The following is a 12568-nucleotide window of genomic DNA, read 5'->3' as shown; positions in this document are numbered from 1 at the left end:
GTAGAGCCATCTGTAGTCTTTTGTAAACAAAACGGTAACAGCATTTTTACCACCCACCTCTACTGCTATGTCGGTAACTACGGTCACTACTATACCAAGCCATTCTATTTAATAGTACAGAATGAATTATTTCTTTTAAAACATTTCACTCTTGGTGGAAATGTTTGAATGCAAATTTTATTTTTTTTTTATTGTATAATATACAATATTGCATATATATCTTGTAAAAGGCGGTCTATTTGAAAAAAAAATCACTACAATGTACAGAACTATTTATATTGCATTTTGATTATAATTTTATCCTCCTTTCCCAGCCCACCTGCCTGTAACAACAATCAATAGTTCTCAGCTTGGTATTTCAGTTTGGGAAGGAATGGAAAGGGAACTTTTAGGGATTTAAATTTCCTTCTCCATTTTTTAAGCTAGCGACTTAATTTCTGTATTCAGGAACCTCTTGTTATTAGTATTAATGTCCGTAAGTTCCAGCAGTACCAGGTGAAAACTTTAGAGTTTATTATTATTTTATTTTCACCTATTTTAAAACATATCTATTCCCACAAAATATGTTACTGGTCTGACAAAAAATGGACATGCATATGTCTATGATGCATATAATTTAACAGCAGATCCATAATTTGAATTTCGAATGCAGAGAGTTAAAAATCTTTAATTCAATTTTTGTGTCTGACTAAATATTTCACATATTAATTTTGAAAATATTTACTTTACCCAAAAAAAGTCTCAGCAGTTTTGTTAACCATACTTGTCAGAATATGCTGTAAAAATGTCAACTTTTTAGCATGAAATCTGTTGAAGCTTATATTATTTGAATCAGGAAATGGAGTAAAAGTAAAATGCGAGAATGACTACCATCACAAAAATCTGTTTGTAATTGTGAAACTAAACTAAACCATGAATTTTGAGAAAGATGATGGTTATAAACTTGCCCCACATAAAAATGAAAAGTCACGGATAATTTTAATTCTGCAAATTGCATTTTTCTAGAAACCTAACCAAAATTTCACTCATCTCCCTCCACACATCCATACTACCCTCATATTTCACACAGCCGCCTCCTCCTCTACAGCACAATATGGATCGAGCAGAGCAAGCATAGTTACAAATGAACACAATAGACACAATAGTGTTCCAGAAATATTTATTTGTAAAGTAACATAAAAGAATGTGGAAGAAGCACAAAGAACACAAAATATATTGTACAGGTATTATTACTAAATTATCAAAATAATAAGGAACAACTCTCAGTGATCATTATTACTATTATTATGCATTCGTCTGGCTTTTAAAAGCCACTTTATTCATGCACTAACAGGGCACACTCTGTGAGTCTCCGTAGTGATTCTTTTATATTTACATACTTCTATTAATATCAGAAATACGCAGTACATTGCCATTTGTAAGTAAAAATTGTTTAAATTCGTATACTATGCAAGTGTTCAAGATTATAAACCATTTTAACACATTTTTCTCAGCAAAGTACAATGTTTATTGTGAGGAAATGAGATATTTATGTTGAAGAATGTTTATTTATGTGCTACTTCTGTAATTTCACTAGAAAACAAACTGATACAATGACATGCTATATGAAAACAGTAATATATATCTGGTGTTGGTGGGACTGCAATGTGTTCTTTGGCAAAGGAGGAGGGACACAGACCTGTGGACTTTCTTTGATAGGTTTTTGAGGGTTGTAGAATTTGAGGTCTTTTTGAGGAGACAATTGGGTAAGTTCATTTTCTGGTAAAAGTCGTATAGTTGATAGAATGGATGAAGGATAAGAAAGTTGTGCGGATGAAGGGTAATTCGATTGTGAGTCTGAATGTGCGCTTGTGATTGATCCATCCAAAGATGGAACTGCCGACCAGTTGAGACCTTTTCTCTCTTTTGTTTTAAAATCAGTCTCTGAAAAGTGACGACTGCATACTACTCTGTTGAACAGTGTCGTAGCAGTATGTTCGGTATAGGTTACACCTATACTTTCTGCCCAATGTACAGCCCTGTAAAATGTAGAAGTATTAATTAGAATTACCAGTAAATAGAATAGGCCTACTCTAGTATCATACAACCTTGGGTCTATTGTATATTCTGGGGCATTTAAGAACTACGAATTTTATGATACTGTTCGAAACTCTAAGCTCGTATATCATACAGATCGAGTCTCTTTCTAGTTCTATGATTATGTAACTAGCAAAATATGCAATTAGGTAGTTACTTTGTAGAATTTCTAGGCATTTTTGACAATGCCGGCTTTGTTTTCAACAACAATTTGTGAAACGGGAGTAGTCCAAGTTTGTACATGCAAATGCAAAAACTGTTGCGCATTCTCAGATCCTTTCATTTCAAGTAGAGTTGTCTAGTGACAGTACTAAATAAGAACCTTTTCTTTTGATCCATTTTTATATTTAATATGGTATTTTTCCTGAAAAGCTACACCAAAAGAGACACAGTTTCCTCTTGTTTCACTGGATTCTGTGTGATTTATATAGTCATAAACATGTGATTTTAGTTTCCACGCACAAATAATTTCAAAATAAAAATCCTATGACATCTCTTTATACTTATGTATTGTTGTAGCTCCTCCCGTATTTGTTACAATGTTACTAATTTATTACCAACATAACATGTGAGAGGCCAATCTTAATTAGGTTACTAGGGAAATTGTCTATTTCTCTAGTATTGCGTTCTTAAACTCTCTAGTGTTATACTTGTAAGAAGTGGAGAGACGGTCTATAACAATGCATCAGAATATACCGTACAGGTAAGCATTAAACGACTTTTATGCTGAAAGTATTTGTGGCTGCAAAATAAAACCACGTGTTTTACATTATACTGTATAAATCTCACAGAAACCTGTGAAGCAATAGAAGATTGCACTTTATTTGGTGTAGCTGATCTGGGCAACTACTACTGATATTTTTATTATTACAAAACATGTTTGGCTACTGCAATATTGCACAGCTAATCACGTGCTTAAATGTTAGGTTAGGTTTTAGCATATAAAAATGGACTCGCCTACAAAAACATTGCTGTATTACTCTCTGTAGGTACAAATACAAGAGTAACTTAAAGGAATATAGATTAAGTAATCAATATTACTAACCTCAACATTTTTCGGGAAGTGGAAAAATGGTAAGTCCGAATCTCTTCTATTTGACCCCAGACAACCAGGCACAGAGCAAGTTTTTACCCAGGTTTTCTGGGACATGCTGGAATGACAGACAATATTAGTGATTTTTCTTACATCCCTAATAAGTAATTAAATAATAAATGCATATTATGTTAATCAATCAATTAAGTTAATTAAACATATTATGTGTTTCATTCTTGCATTGTTTGCTTGAAACGTATCAATCATGTCACCTCACAATAACTTCAATCACAATGTGTTAAAATTACATCACAATAATTATTCACTTATAGTTATAATTTCAGCAAATAAATCTTCATTTGTAAAATAATAAGTACTAAATATCACCTCCTTCTCAGAATAGCATAGGTGAAACACATGTAACACACGTTAACAAAAGACACGAATACATAAATAAACAACACAATAAGTGCTCATTATGTTTCATTTATAATCTCAGATCTCCAATGCAAAATAAGCACGTAAATATCATCTTACCTCAATAGAAGAAAACACGTGTAGCACAAAACTTCTGAGTAATATTGCCCAAAACACGTTGAAATACGAATGAAAACACATACCGGTACGCAAAACATCGACGCAGAATTCGATTTGTTGATTTGTTTGCCATCTATTGAGGAATTATTGAAGGAACGAGGACTTATTGCTTACCAATGTCGTAGATGTCTCTCAGTTCACGTTGTAAATAACTCAAATCAAGTTGCACCCCCCTGATATACAGTCACGAAACTTGAGTTGTGAGGGTGCTAGGAACAATAGACTGTGCCGGTACTATTTCGCATTGTCTGTAATGAGGCGATAGTAGCGATCCTAGTGGTTAGCAACTATCTATAGATGCATATTTACTACGTATTGAGCTTCGTGACTGTATGTACTAGACTGTGATAATACTGAGACATAAGTTAAATGAGTTTCCTGTTAAGTTCTCAGACTCCTGTGTTCTGCAGAAATTAATTATTCTGGATTATATTTACTTTTTGTTGCAAATATTTAAAGTATAAATATCATCGAGGAAAAGGCCAATTAATCACCGCCTTTATTGATCAAGCTTTATTGTTATGGGATTACTATGCTTTGTCAAGTCGTTTAATGAAATTACTCCTAAGCGAATCAAAACAAACTCCAATAGGCCTATAATTTATAAATCTGTGTCGCTTTTAAACTGAGATTTTCACACCAAGGAAAAAAGTAATATGGAATGGTTACAGTAGACATAAATATATTTTCTGTAAATTTGTGTAACACTAATTATATCCGTATATTTTTGTACTATTTTTCAATTAACTTAAATATATTTTGAGTGCCATTTAGGAAACGTAATTTCATTCTTTCATTTTTAATGCATATTAAATAATTTTTTTATGTCTGTCTTTTGAATAATAATTGAGGAAAGTACAGTAACTTATCAATAGTACTACCACTCGCTAGCTAAAGAAATTATACATCTTGATTACACAACTTTTAACACTATCACTTCGGAGTATGTATGTATGTATGTATGTATGTATGTATGTATGTATGTATGTATTGTGGGTGGATGTCGTTATTGGGTTCCCACGTTGGGCGCCATTTGTGGGTGGTGTCGTTGTTGAGTTCCCACGTTGGACGCCATTTGAGGGTGGGTGCGTCTCGGTGTTGCGTGAGATTCACTCAGGGTAGCCGAGGTACGGTTGTGGTGTAGGTTGATGTCGGGAATAATCCCAAGCCGGCTACTTATATAAAAGGCAGTGTAAATTCCAAAACTATAAGTTTATTGTCGTATTCACTTGGTAAACCCTAGAGTATGTATTTCCGGCTGACTTATAATTCAATCGTTGGTCGCAATTCTGTATCGACTCAGTTGCAGCTCTGAATAAGCTCTATCCGATACTATAAATTCAATACTCTGTCCCGTACACTACGATCGAAGCTCCTAAACGTTGGCGAGTAGTCTCGCCAATGACAAAGTTCAATCTATCGAGTCTTCGCCTGAAGAAAGACTATTAAGTTGGGCCGCCGACCCGATGAGATGTTGTGATTGTGTCGACACGAAGCGAAATAGTAGTCCTGTCGACACCAAACGAAGTAGTTATTGTGCCCTGTATGTAGGGCCGCCGACACGATGTGAAGTTGTTTTTATGATCTCCGCTCCCCGTCACCCTTATTTATAAAAACCTATCCTACGATAAAACTAACTATCCTATTGGCTAACAACTACGTCACTTAACCGGCCTAAAATCTATTCCCTATTGGTCCAAAATGACCTCATAAGCTGGACCAAGATCTCTTCTTATTGGGCGCGAAATATGTCATCTCTAAATTTAGACTTTGGATTTCCCATAACATCAAATTAGTTTGTATATCTCACAAGAATACCCGTTCTTTGGAAAACCCAAGCTTGGCAGTATCTTTCCCACGGGTCTAGTCCGACTTCGGCTTTTATGCTTCATCGAGTCTCTATACGAAACCCCGCTCAAGGTGGCCCTAAATCTGTCCGATGCTGACAGGTGACGAGAAGATGCGAAACATTTGTGTGGGAAGCTAATTCTAACGAAGTCGCCAGAACATCCCCGCGAATACATGTAATGGAAATATGGAGATATCACTTCGCTAATAAATCGGTCTCTCCCTCTCCTAATTACTGCTTCAAATGCCCATCTACATAACCATTGGAAATTCCCGAAAGAGTTTCCAATGTTATGAGATGTCCCCGCTTTCTGCCTATAACTAGCCTCATAGTTCCCCTACGCTATCAGCCGGTAACACATTATTTACAATACAATCTGATTATAATATCACTACAAGCAATTACAATAAATAATACATATATCTTCACAAGCCTTTCTATGTACACAACTCTCACACAATAAGCACAACAATGTACAATTTATATTCACATTTACATATGTACAGTCCCATTCATTCACATATTTACATTTGTTTATTCATTGATCAGTTACACACTCTGCGTGCTTGGTTGTACCAGCCGCCCTGTACATGTTCACCTACCTGTACGCGTGAGACTAACTATCCTTACTCTTTCTCATTCCTGCCTCCTTGCCTCTCCTGTTCGAAAGGCCGCAAGAGTTGCTTGTGGTACTTTCCAAAAGGTTTACTTTTTCCCCATTCTACCAATTCGAAAGTATGGTCTCCGTATTTACTTTTGATTTCGTAGGGCCCCTTGTACAGTAGCTCCATGCGTGAGTAACGTCCTCTAAGGGCGGAAGATAACTTCACGTCCCTTAGCAATACCAAATCGCCGGGTGAGGGCTCCCATTTGTGGCGATATCTTTTAACTTTACCGAGTCTATACTCAGCCTTTTTCCTGATTCGGTCGAAAGCTAGTTTACACAGTAGTTCCGCACTAGGAGGCTCACCCTCCTGTATTGCCTGCGGCAAACTCTTTATCATAGGATCGGGATCGATCCCTAACATAAGTTTGATCGGAGCTATTCCGGTCGTTGGATTGATAGAGTGGTTCATGACTCTCTCAATCACCTCACATTGCCTAAACCAGTCCTTATGGTTTCGGTGACACAGAATACGGAGGTACAATGATATATCCCTAAGCGCTCTTTCGCAGGGATTACCGCTGGGAAAGTATGCGGAGCAATTGTATAGCTTCACGCCCGCATCTTCCAGCCTTTTGCAAAACACTTTCGATTTATGTACCGACACATTGTCACTGAGCACCGATGTTACCAGACCGTAAGTCGGTATGCAATCTCTAACCAGCTTGTCAGCACACAACTTACTAGAGATATTTCTTAAAGGGTAAATCTTTACAAATTTTGTGAAGACATCGTACGTAACAAATATGTACCTGTGTCCGAAGGACGATGTGGGCATTGGACCGTGTTCGTCCACTGCTACAAGTTCATTCTTTTTACCCCTGATAATGACCTGTGGTACATTGTCATACCTTACATTTAGAGGTTTCGCCCTCTGGCAGACCTCGCAACGAGATATTACCCTTCTAACCTTCTTTGACAGTTGCTTAATATAAAATGATTCTGACATAGTTAAAATAATCCTATCACTCCCAGAGTGACACATAGATAGGTGAAAGTTATTTATAAGTTCATTCTCCATACTCGCAGGTATGTATATCTTCCACTTCTGGATATCCCTACCATGCAATTTATACAAGATACCAGAGCGCAATCCATACACTTCGTCTTTCACCTGTGAGATTTCTCTAGCTTTGTCCATTAAGGCCCTTATCGTGGAATCCTCCTGCTGCAAATCTGCAATTCTCCGAAATTTTCCCGTCAGAGCTCCATTCCTCGTGGAATCAATTTTCATCACGGCAACTTCGTACGCGGGGGCGGTGATAGTTTCCGGTAGCCCCGATTTGGAATTCAAACGAGAGAGACAATCACCAAAGATATTGTCTGCCCTCGGAATATGTCTAATCGTCACATCATGAGCCAAAATTTCGTGCACATATCTAGATATTCTAGAGTTCGTCAATTTGCATCTACTCAGAAACGCTAGGCTTACATGGTCAGTAAATATGATGATCTGCCTATTAAAGATATACTGACGGAAATTCTGTAGTGCGAAGTACACAGCAGAAATCTCAAGTTCCGTGATTGATGCGTTGCTTTCGGTACGCGACAGTCCCCTAGAAGCTGTGGCAATCACATGTCGCTTATTATCTACATCGGTCTGACATAGAATTGCTCCATATCCATATGAAGACGCATCAGTATAAATCTGAAAGGGTAGGCTGTCGTTAGGCCTTTCCAACAGAATTGAGTCGGCGAAAAGCAGTTTCGTTCGATCGAATGCTTCCTGCTCTGCCGACCTCCACCTGAAGGGTGTATCCTTCTTCAATAATGCTCTGAGTGGGGCTACATGCTTAGCATAATTGACGAGAAACCGATTCTGGTATTGTAGGATACCTAGATATCTACGAACCTGTTTCCGGTTCCGCGGCGGCGGGATCCTCGAAATGCTCTGAATTCTCTCTTGGTCCGGTCTAATTCCGTCAGACGAAATTACGTAACCCAGGAAAACTGTCTCAACTTTAAAAAATGCTGTTTTCCCCAGCTTGACTGTCATACCAGCCTCTCTCAACTTAGTGAGTACAAAATCAATATCTCTAATATGCCTATCAACATTATTGCCATATATAAGAAAATCGTCAATGTACTGTGCCAGAAAACCTTTCGTCGAATCACCAAAAATTATGTCAAGTGCTCTTAGTAGCGCAGATCCAGAACTCGCGATGCCGAATGGGCATCGGGTATACTGATAGACTTTCCCGTTATGTAGGAAGGCTGTGAATTTTCTCGAGTCCTCGTCCAGCGGAATCTGCCAATACGAACTGGTCAAGTCTAAACTAGTGAATATAGAACAGTCACTGATACGGCCTAACAAAGTGTCCACTGACTCCGTCCTGAAATTATCTTTAACTGAAAACGAGTTAACGTGTCGGGCATCGATCGTTACTCTTAAGCTTCCATTGGGCTTTCGAACTCATCACAATGCATTTACATAAGGCGAGTCTGATACTTCTATAACGCCATCTTTTAACATATCATTTATGACTTCGTCTGCCTGATCCCGTAAAGATAGGGGGATGGGTCTACATTTATGCCGAAATTCCTCCATTCCTACCACCTTAATTTTGTGTGTATACACTCTACACAGACCCGGCGCGTCTGAAAAGACATTTAAATGGCTACCTACAACATCCATTAAGCGTTTTCTTTCACTCTCACTCAGGCCGTGTGCCTGGTTAACTTTATCTCTCACTATTTCGAGAGTATCTGTCTTCCTATTGTCAGACGCGACTACCTGCCTAAGATCGCCAAGCGAAATCTCATTACAATATCTGGCCCTACCGCTAATGAGATTACGTCCTATTTGTCTCGCCTGGACTAATTCGCCGATACATAACTCGCATTCTCCGTAGCCTACTTGACACACTCCCCTAGTTACCTCGTTACCTTCCCACGGATTAACCTCTATAATTACATTCTTACTAATTTTTAGATGCTCTACGAAAAATAACTCTTCCTGTAATCCTATCTCTTCCGCGGTTCTGTCGTCTACCTCAGCTCGAGCGTTATTGCTACTGAATGGGACATGGCCTACACTGCCGTTACCTGCCGTAACCCCTAGTCTGTTTTCCCTGAAATCTAATAGCGCGTGCCATTCATAAACGCTTTCTACTCCAATAATGATGTCGGTAGTCAACTTTTGTATCACAAGAAAAATAGCATTTAATTTCACGTCTCCGCACTCTAACTCGAACCATACTTGATATTTTACCTTTTCCTTCTTCTTACTTAGGGCGCCCGCACAGTACAGTGAACATATGGGTAACGTTTGCAGTTTTATTCCTGAATCCCTAACCTTTTGAAAAAATTCCAAGCTGCATACATTATTTGTGGAGCCCGAGTCCAACAACACACAACACTTTATCCCAAATATTTTAGCATCTATATAAGGCAATACATAAGTCCCATTATTTTCTAACTCTGGGTTAGTAATCTCGCTCTGCCTCTTCACGCTTACCGCGTTGGTGGGTTCTTTTGACAGTGGCTTACTGCACTTAGCTACAGAAATCTCCGAACCCTTGAGACTTCTGTCTAGCAGTTTCCCGAGTGCGATGCAGTCGGTTCCACTGCTACCTCGTCTCTATTTCTACAATTTATAGGCTCCCGGCCCATATTCATTCTGACCTGACTTTGCTGACGTCCGTTCATGTCTCTATTCCTGCTTTGTCCCACGTTACACTGTGTAGGTGGCCTATTGCACCCTTGTGAGGCCATTTCTTGTAGGACGTCTCGATTATCTCTCTCCTGCTCCTGTCTCCTCCAATCACCTCGATTTTGCGGTCCCCTGCTAAAATTAGGCTGCCAGAATCCCTGTCTGTAATTCCTGTTCCGAAGCCAGTGTGGTTGGGTTCTAAGCCTATTATTTCCATTTTCTTGTCTTCCCGTGTACCATCGTATGTGGTTAACCCTACGCACGGGACCAACATCTCCTCGATCGTTCCTCATCCTGTTATGACTACTCTGGTTATTCCTACTATTATTGTAAGGACCCCCAAAGGGCGGGTCAATCCTTCTCTCCCTGTTGGGACTTTTCCCTCCCTTATGGCCATTATGGTACCGACTATGTGCATTGTTGGGGCTCCTGTCACCACCCCAGTTACTCTGATTTTGGGCTCCTGTCCTTGGGGATGAAAAGGCCGTACTTGCCCCCTTCCCCGCTTTCTGGTCGGTGGGGCTTGAACCCTTTCCTTTGCCATGTTCATAATCTGCCTGTCCACTACATTCATAGTGCGTGGCGTCCGAACCATCCAGCGCAGTCAATAAATCTATTGTTTCCCCGAAGTCTCGGGGCCCTGCTACGATCAGATTATATCTTATGTTCTCGGGATACTGCGAAATCACAGTTTGGATCAGCTCTGAATCCGGTATTGGCGGATTGAGGCTTTTCCCTTTCTTAACCAGTTCAAGAAAATAATCTATCATAGAGACGCCTCTTCCCGCGTCAAACCTGCTCTGATTAATTTCCTTCCTAATTCTTTGTTGTTGTCTTTGTCCCCAGTATCTCTCCGAAAATTTTTCTCTGAATTCCTCATAAGTGACATTATCCCCTAGGGCCACTAGCGCCCAGTTGAGTGGTCGGCTCTTTAGGCTCTTTCGTACGACAGTCATTTTTAAGTCATCCGGCACCCCTCTTACTCTAAAGTACGTTTCTAGCTCACTTATGTAGTTATGTGGGTTTGAAAATTCAACCTCATCAAAAATAGGGTAACCAATCTCATTCATAATGTGAGTGGGGTACTGAGGACGGCCTAAATATGCCTTGTCGTTTACATTCATCAACTCACTACGCACATCATCCCGTGAGGTCTGACATTCCTCACCAACACTATTGTTAACATGTCTTACATTTATGTTACTACCTGATGCCGGGCTCTCACTTGTGCCCTCTTGTCTAGAAACTGCACGGTCCGAGCGGCTATGTCCGCTTAAATTTGCGGGACTACCCCCATTTAGTACGTCGTTTATTGAGTTTAATTTACTTCTTAATTCTTCCAAACATTCGTTATCCGCCCTTTCTTTATTCTTTATGGCTCGCTTGTGACCGTCCACTTCCTGATCCATCTCACCTATTTTCTCTTCTACCGAATTCTGAATTTCTCGAACCTTCTCCACTATCGCTTCCTCAACAGCTGATTTTAGATCGCTATTCTCTCTCGTAGCGCTATCTCTAACCCTAACTTCTAAATCCTTCATACTTTCTGACATCCTATCCATAGCTATCTTCAATTGGTTCTCCATTCCGATCCCATTCTCGGTTAATTTCCCCTCTAGCTTCTCTATTTTGTCCTCCATCTTGTTTCCTCTTTCCGCTAATTTTGCAATATGATCTCTAATCTCTCTCGAACTTTCCCCCAATCTATTTTCCATTTGTTTTATTTGTTCTCTACTTTCCCTCAGAATCTGCTCTCTACTTTCCCTTGAGTTATTCTCTAATTTAGTTTCCATTTGTTTTATTTGTTCTTTACTTTCCCTCAGAATCTGCTCTCTACTTTCCCTTGAGTTATTTTCTAATTTAGTTTCCATTTGTTTTATTTGTTCTTTACTTTCCCTCAGAATCTGCTCTCTACTTTCCCTCGAGTTATTCTCTAATTTAGTTTCCATTTGTTTCATTTGTTCTCTACTTTCCCTTGAATTGTTGTCTAATTTATTTTCCATTTGCTTTATTTGTTCTTTACTTTCCCTTGAGTTATTTTCCATGAATTGTCTCATCTGCTCCCATAACTGTTCTAGCGTCATTTCCCCTTTGTCACTTTCTCTCCTCTGTTGCTTTTCCACCGATCGCTCTCCCTCTATTTCCTGTCCTGCGTTACTCTCGACCTCCTCTCTGATTTCCATAATTTCCTCGTCCTTCCTTTGCTCCATGATTCCCTTGTTTCTATTTCCTCGTCTTTCTCGTATTCTCCTAACTACTTTACTCCTATGGCTACGTAGTATCATCTATATGCTACTCTGTCATCTATCCGACGCTTGCTTTCCCAATAATAATCTAACTAGGCCTGTATTTGCACTCTACTCACTTCCAACAAATTACGCAATACACTTATTTCACTCTCCCCCAAAATATCACACACCAAAAAAATACATATATATACCCAAAATATCACACCAGAAATTGAAACATATACACTTTATAATTATTCCCCCAAAATATCATATACATATATACACATTTATTCATCTTCCCTTCATACTTGCCACCGCCTCTCCGAGTTGCCTTCTCTGGTGGTCTCCGTGTGGCCTTCACTGGTGGTGTCGTGATATCGCGATGGCCTGGTTCTATTCCCGCCTTCCAGCGTCGTTCCTCGGCTATGCAGGGCTGAAATGCTCCGTCCGGTCCTCCGCGTTGTTT

At 39.3% G+C, this 12568-nt stretch overlaps 1 long non-coding RNA gene across 1 annotated transcript; it reads right to left on the bottom strand.

Moving 5' to 3' along the window:
* Positions 1-1721: 1721 nt before the first annotated feature.
* On the bottom strand, positions 1722-3692 carry LOC138698824 (uncharacterized). Its single transcript, XR_011331947.1, has 3 exons — positions 3647-3692; positions 3122-3227; positions 1722-2018 (listed from the first exon to the last, which is right to left on the bottom strand). It is a non-coding gene; the product is annotated as an uncharacterized lncRNA (long non-coding RNA).
* Between the last annotated feature and the right edge of the window lie 8876 nt (positions 3693-12568).

Source organism: Periplaneta americana, chromosome 4 (assembly GCF_040183065.1).
Source record: "Periplaneta americana isolate PAMFEO1 chromosome 4, P.americana_PAMFEO1_priV1, whole genome shotgun sequence".
In the NCBI taxonomy this organism is placed as follows: domain Eukaryota; kingdom Metazoa; phylum Arthropoda; class Insecta; order Blattodea; family Blattidae; genus Periplaneta; species Periplaneta americana.
Note: the sequence above shows the minus strand (reverse complement) of the source record. Positions and strands in the feature narration are given on the sequence as shown.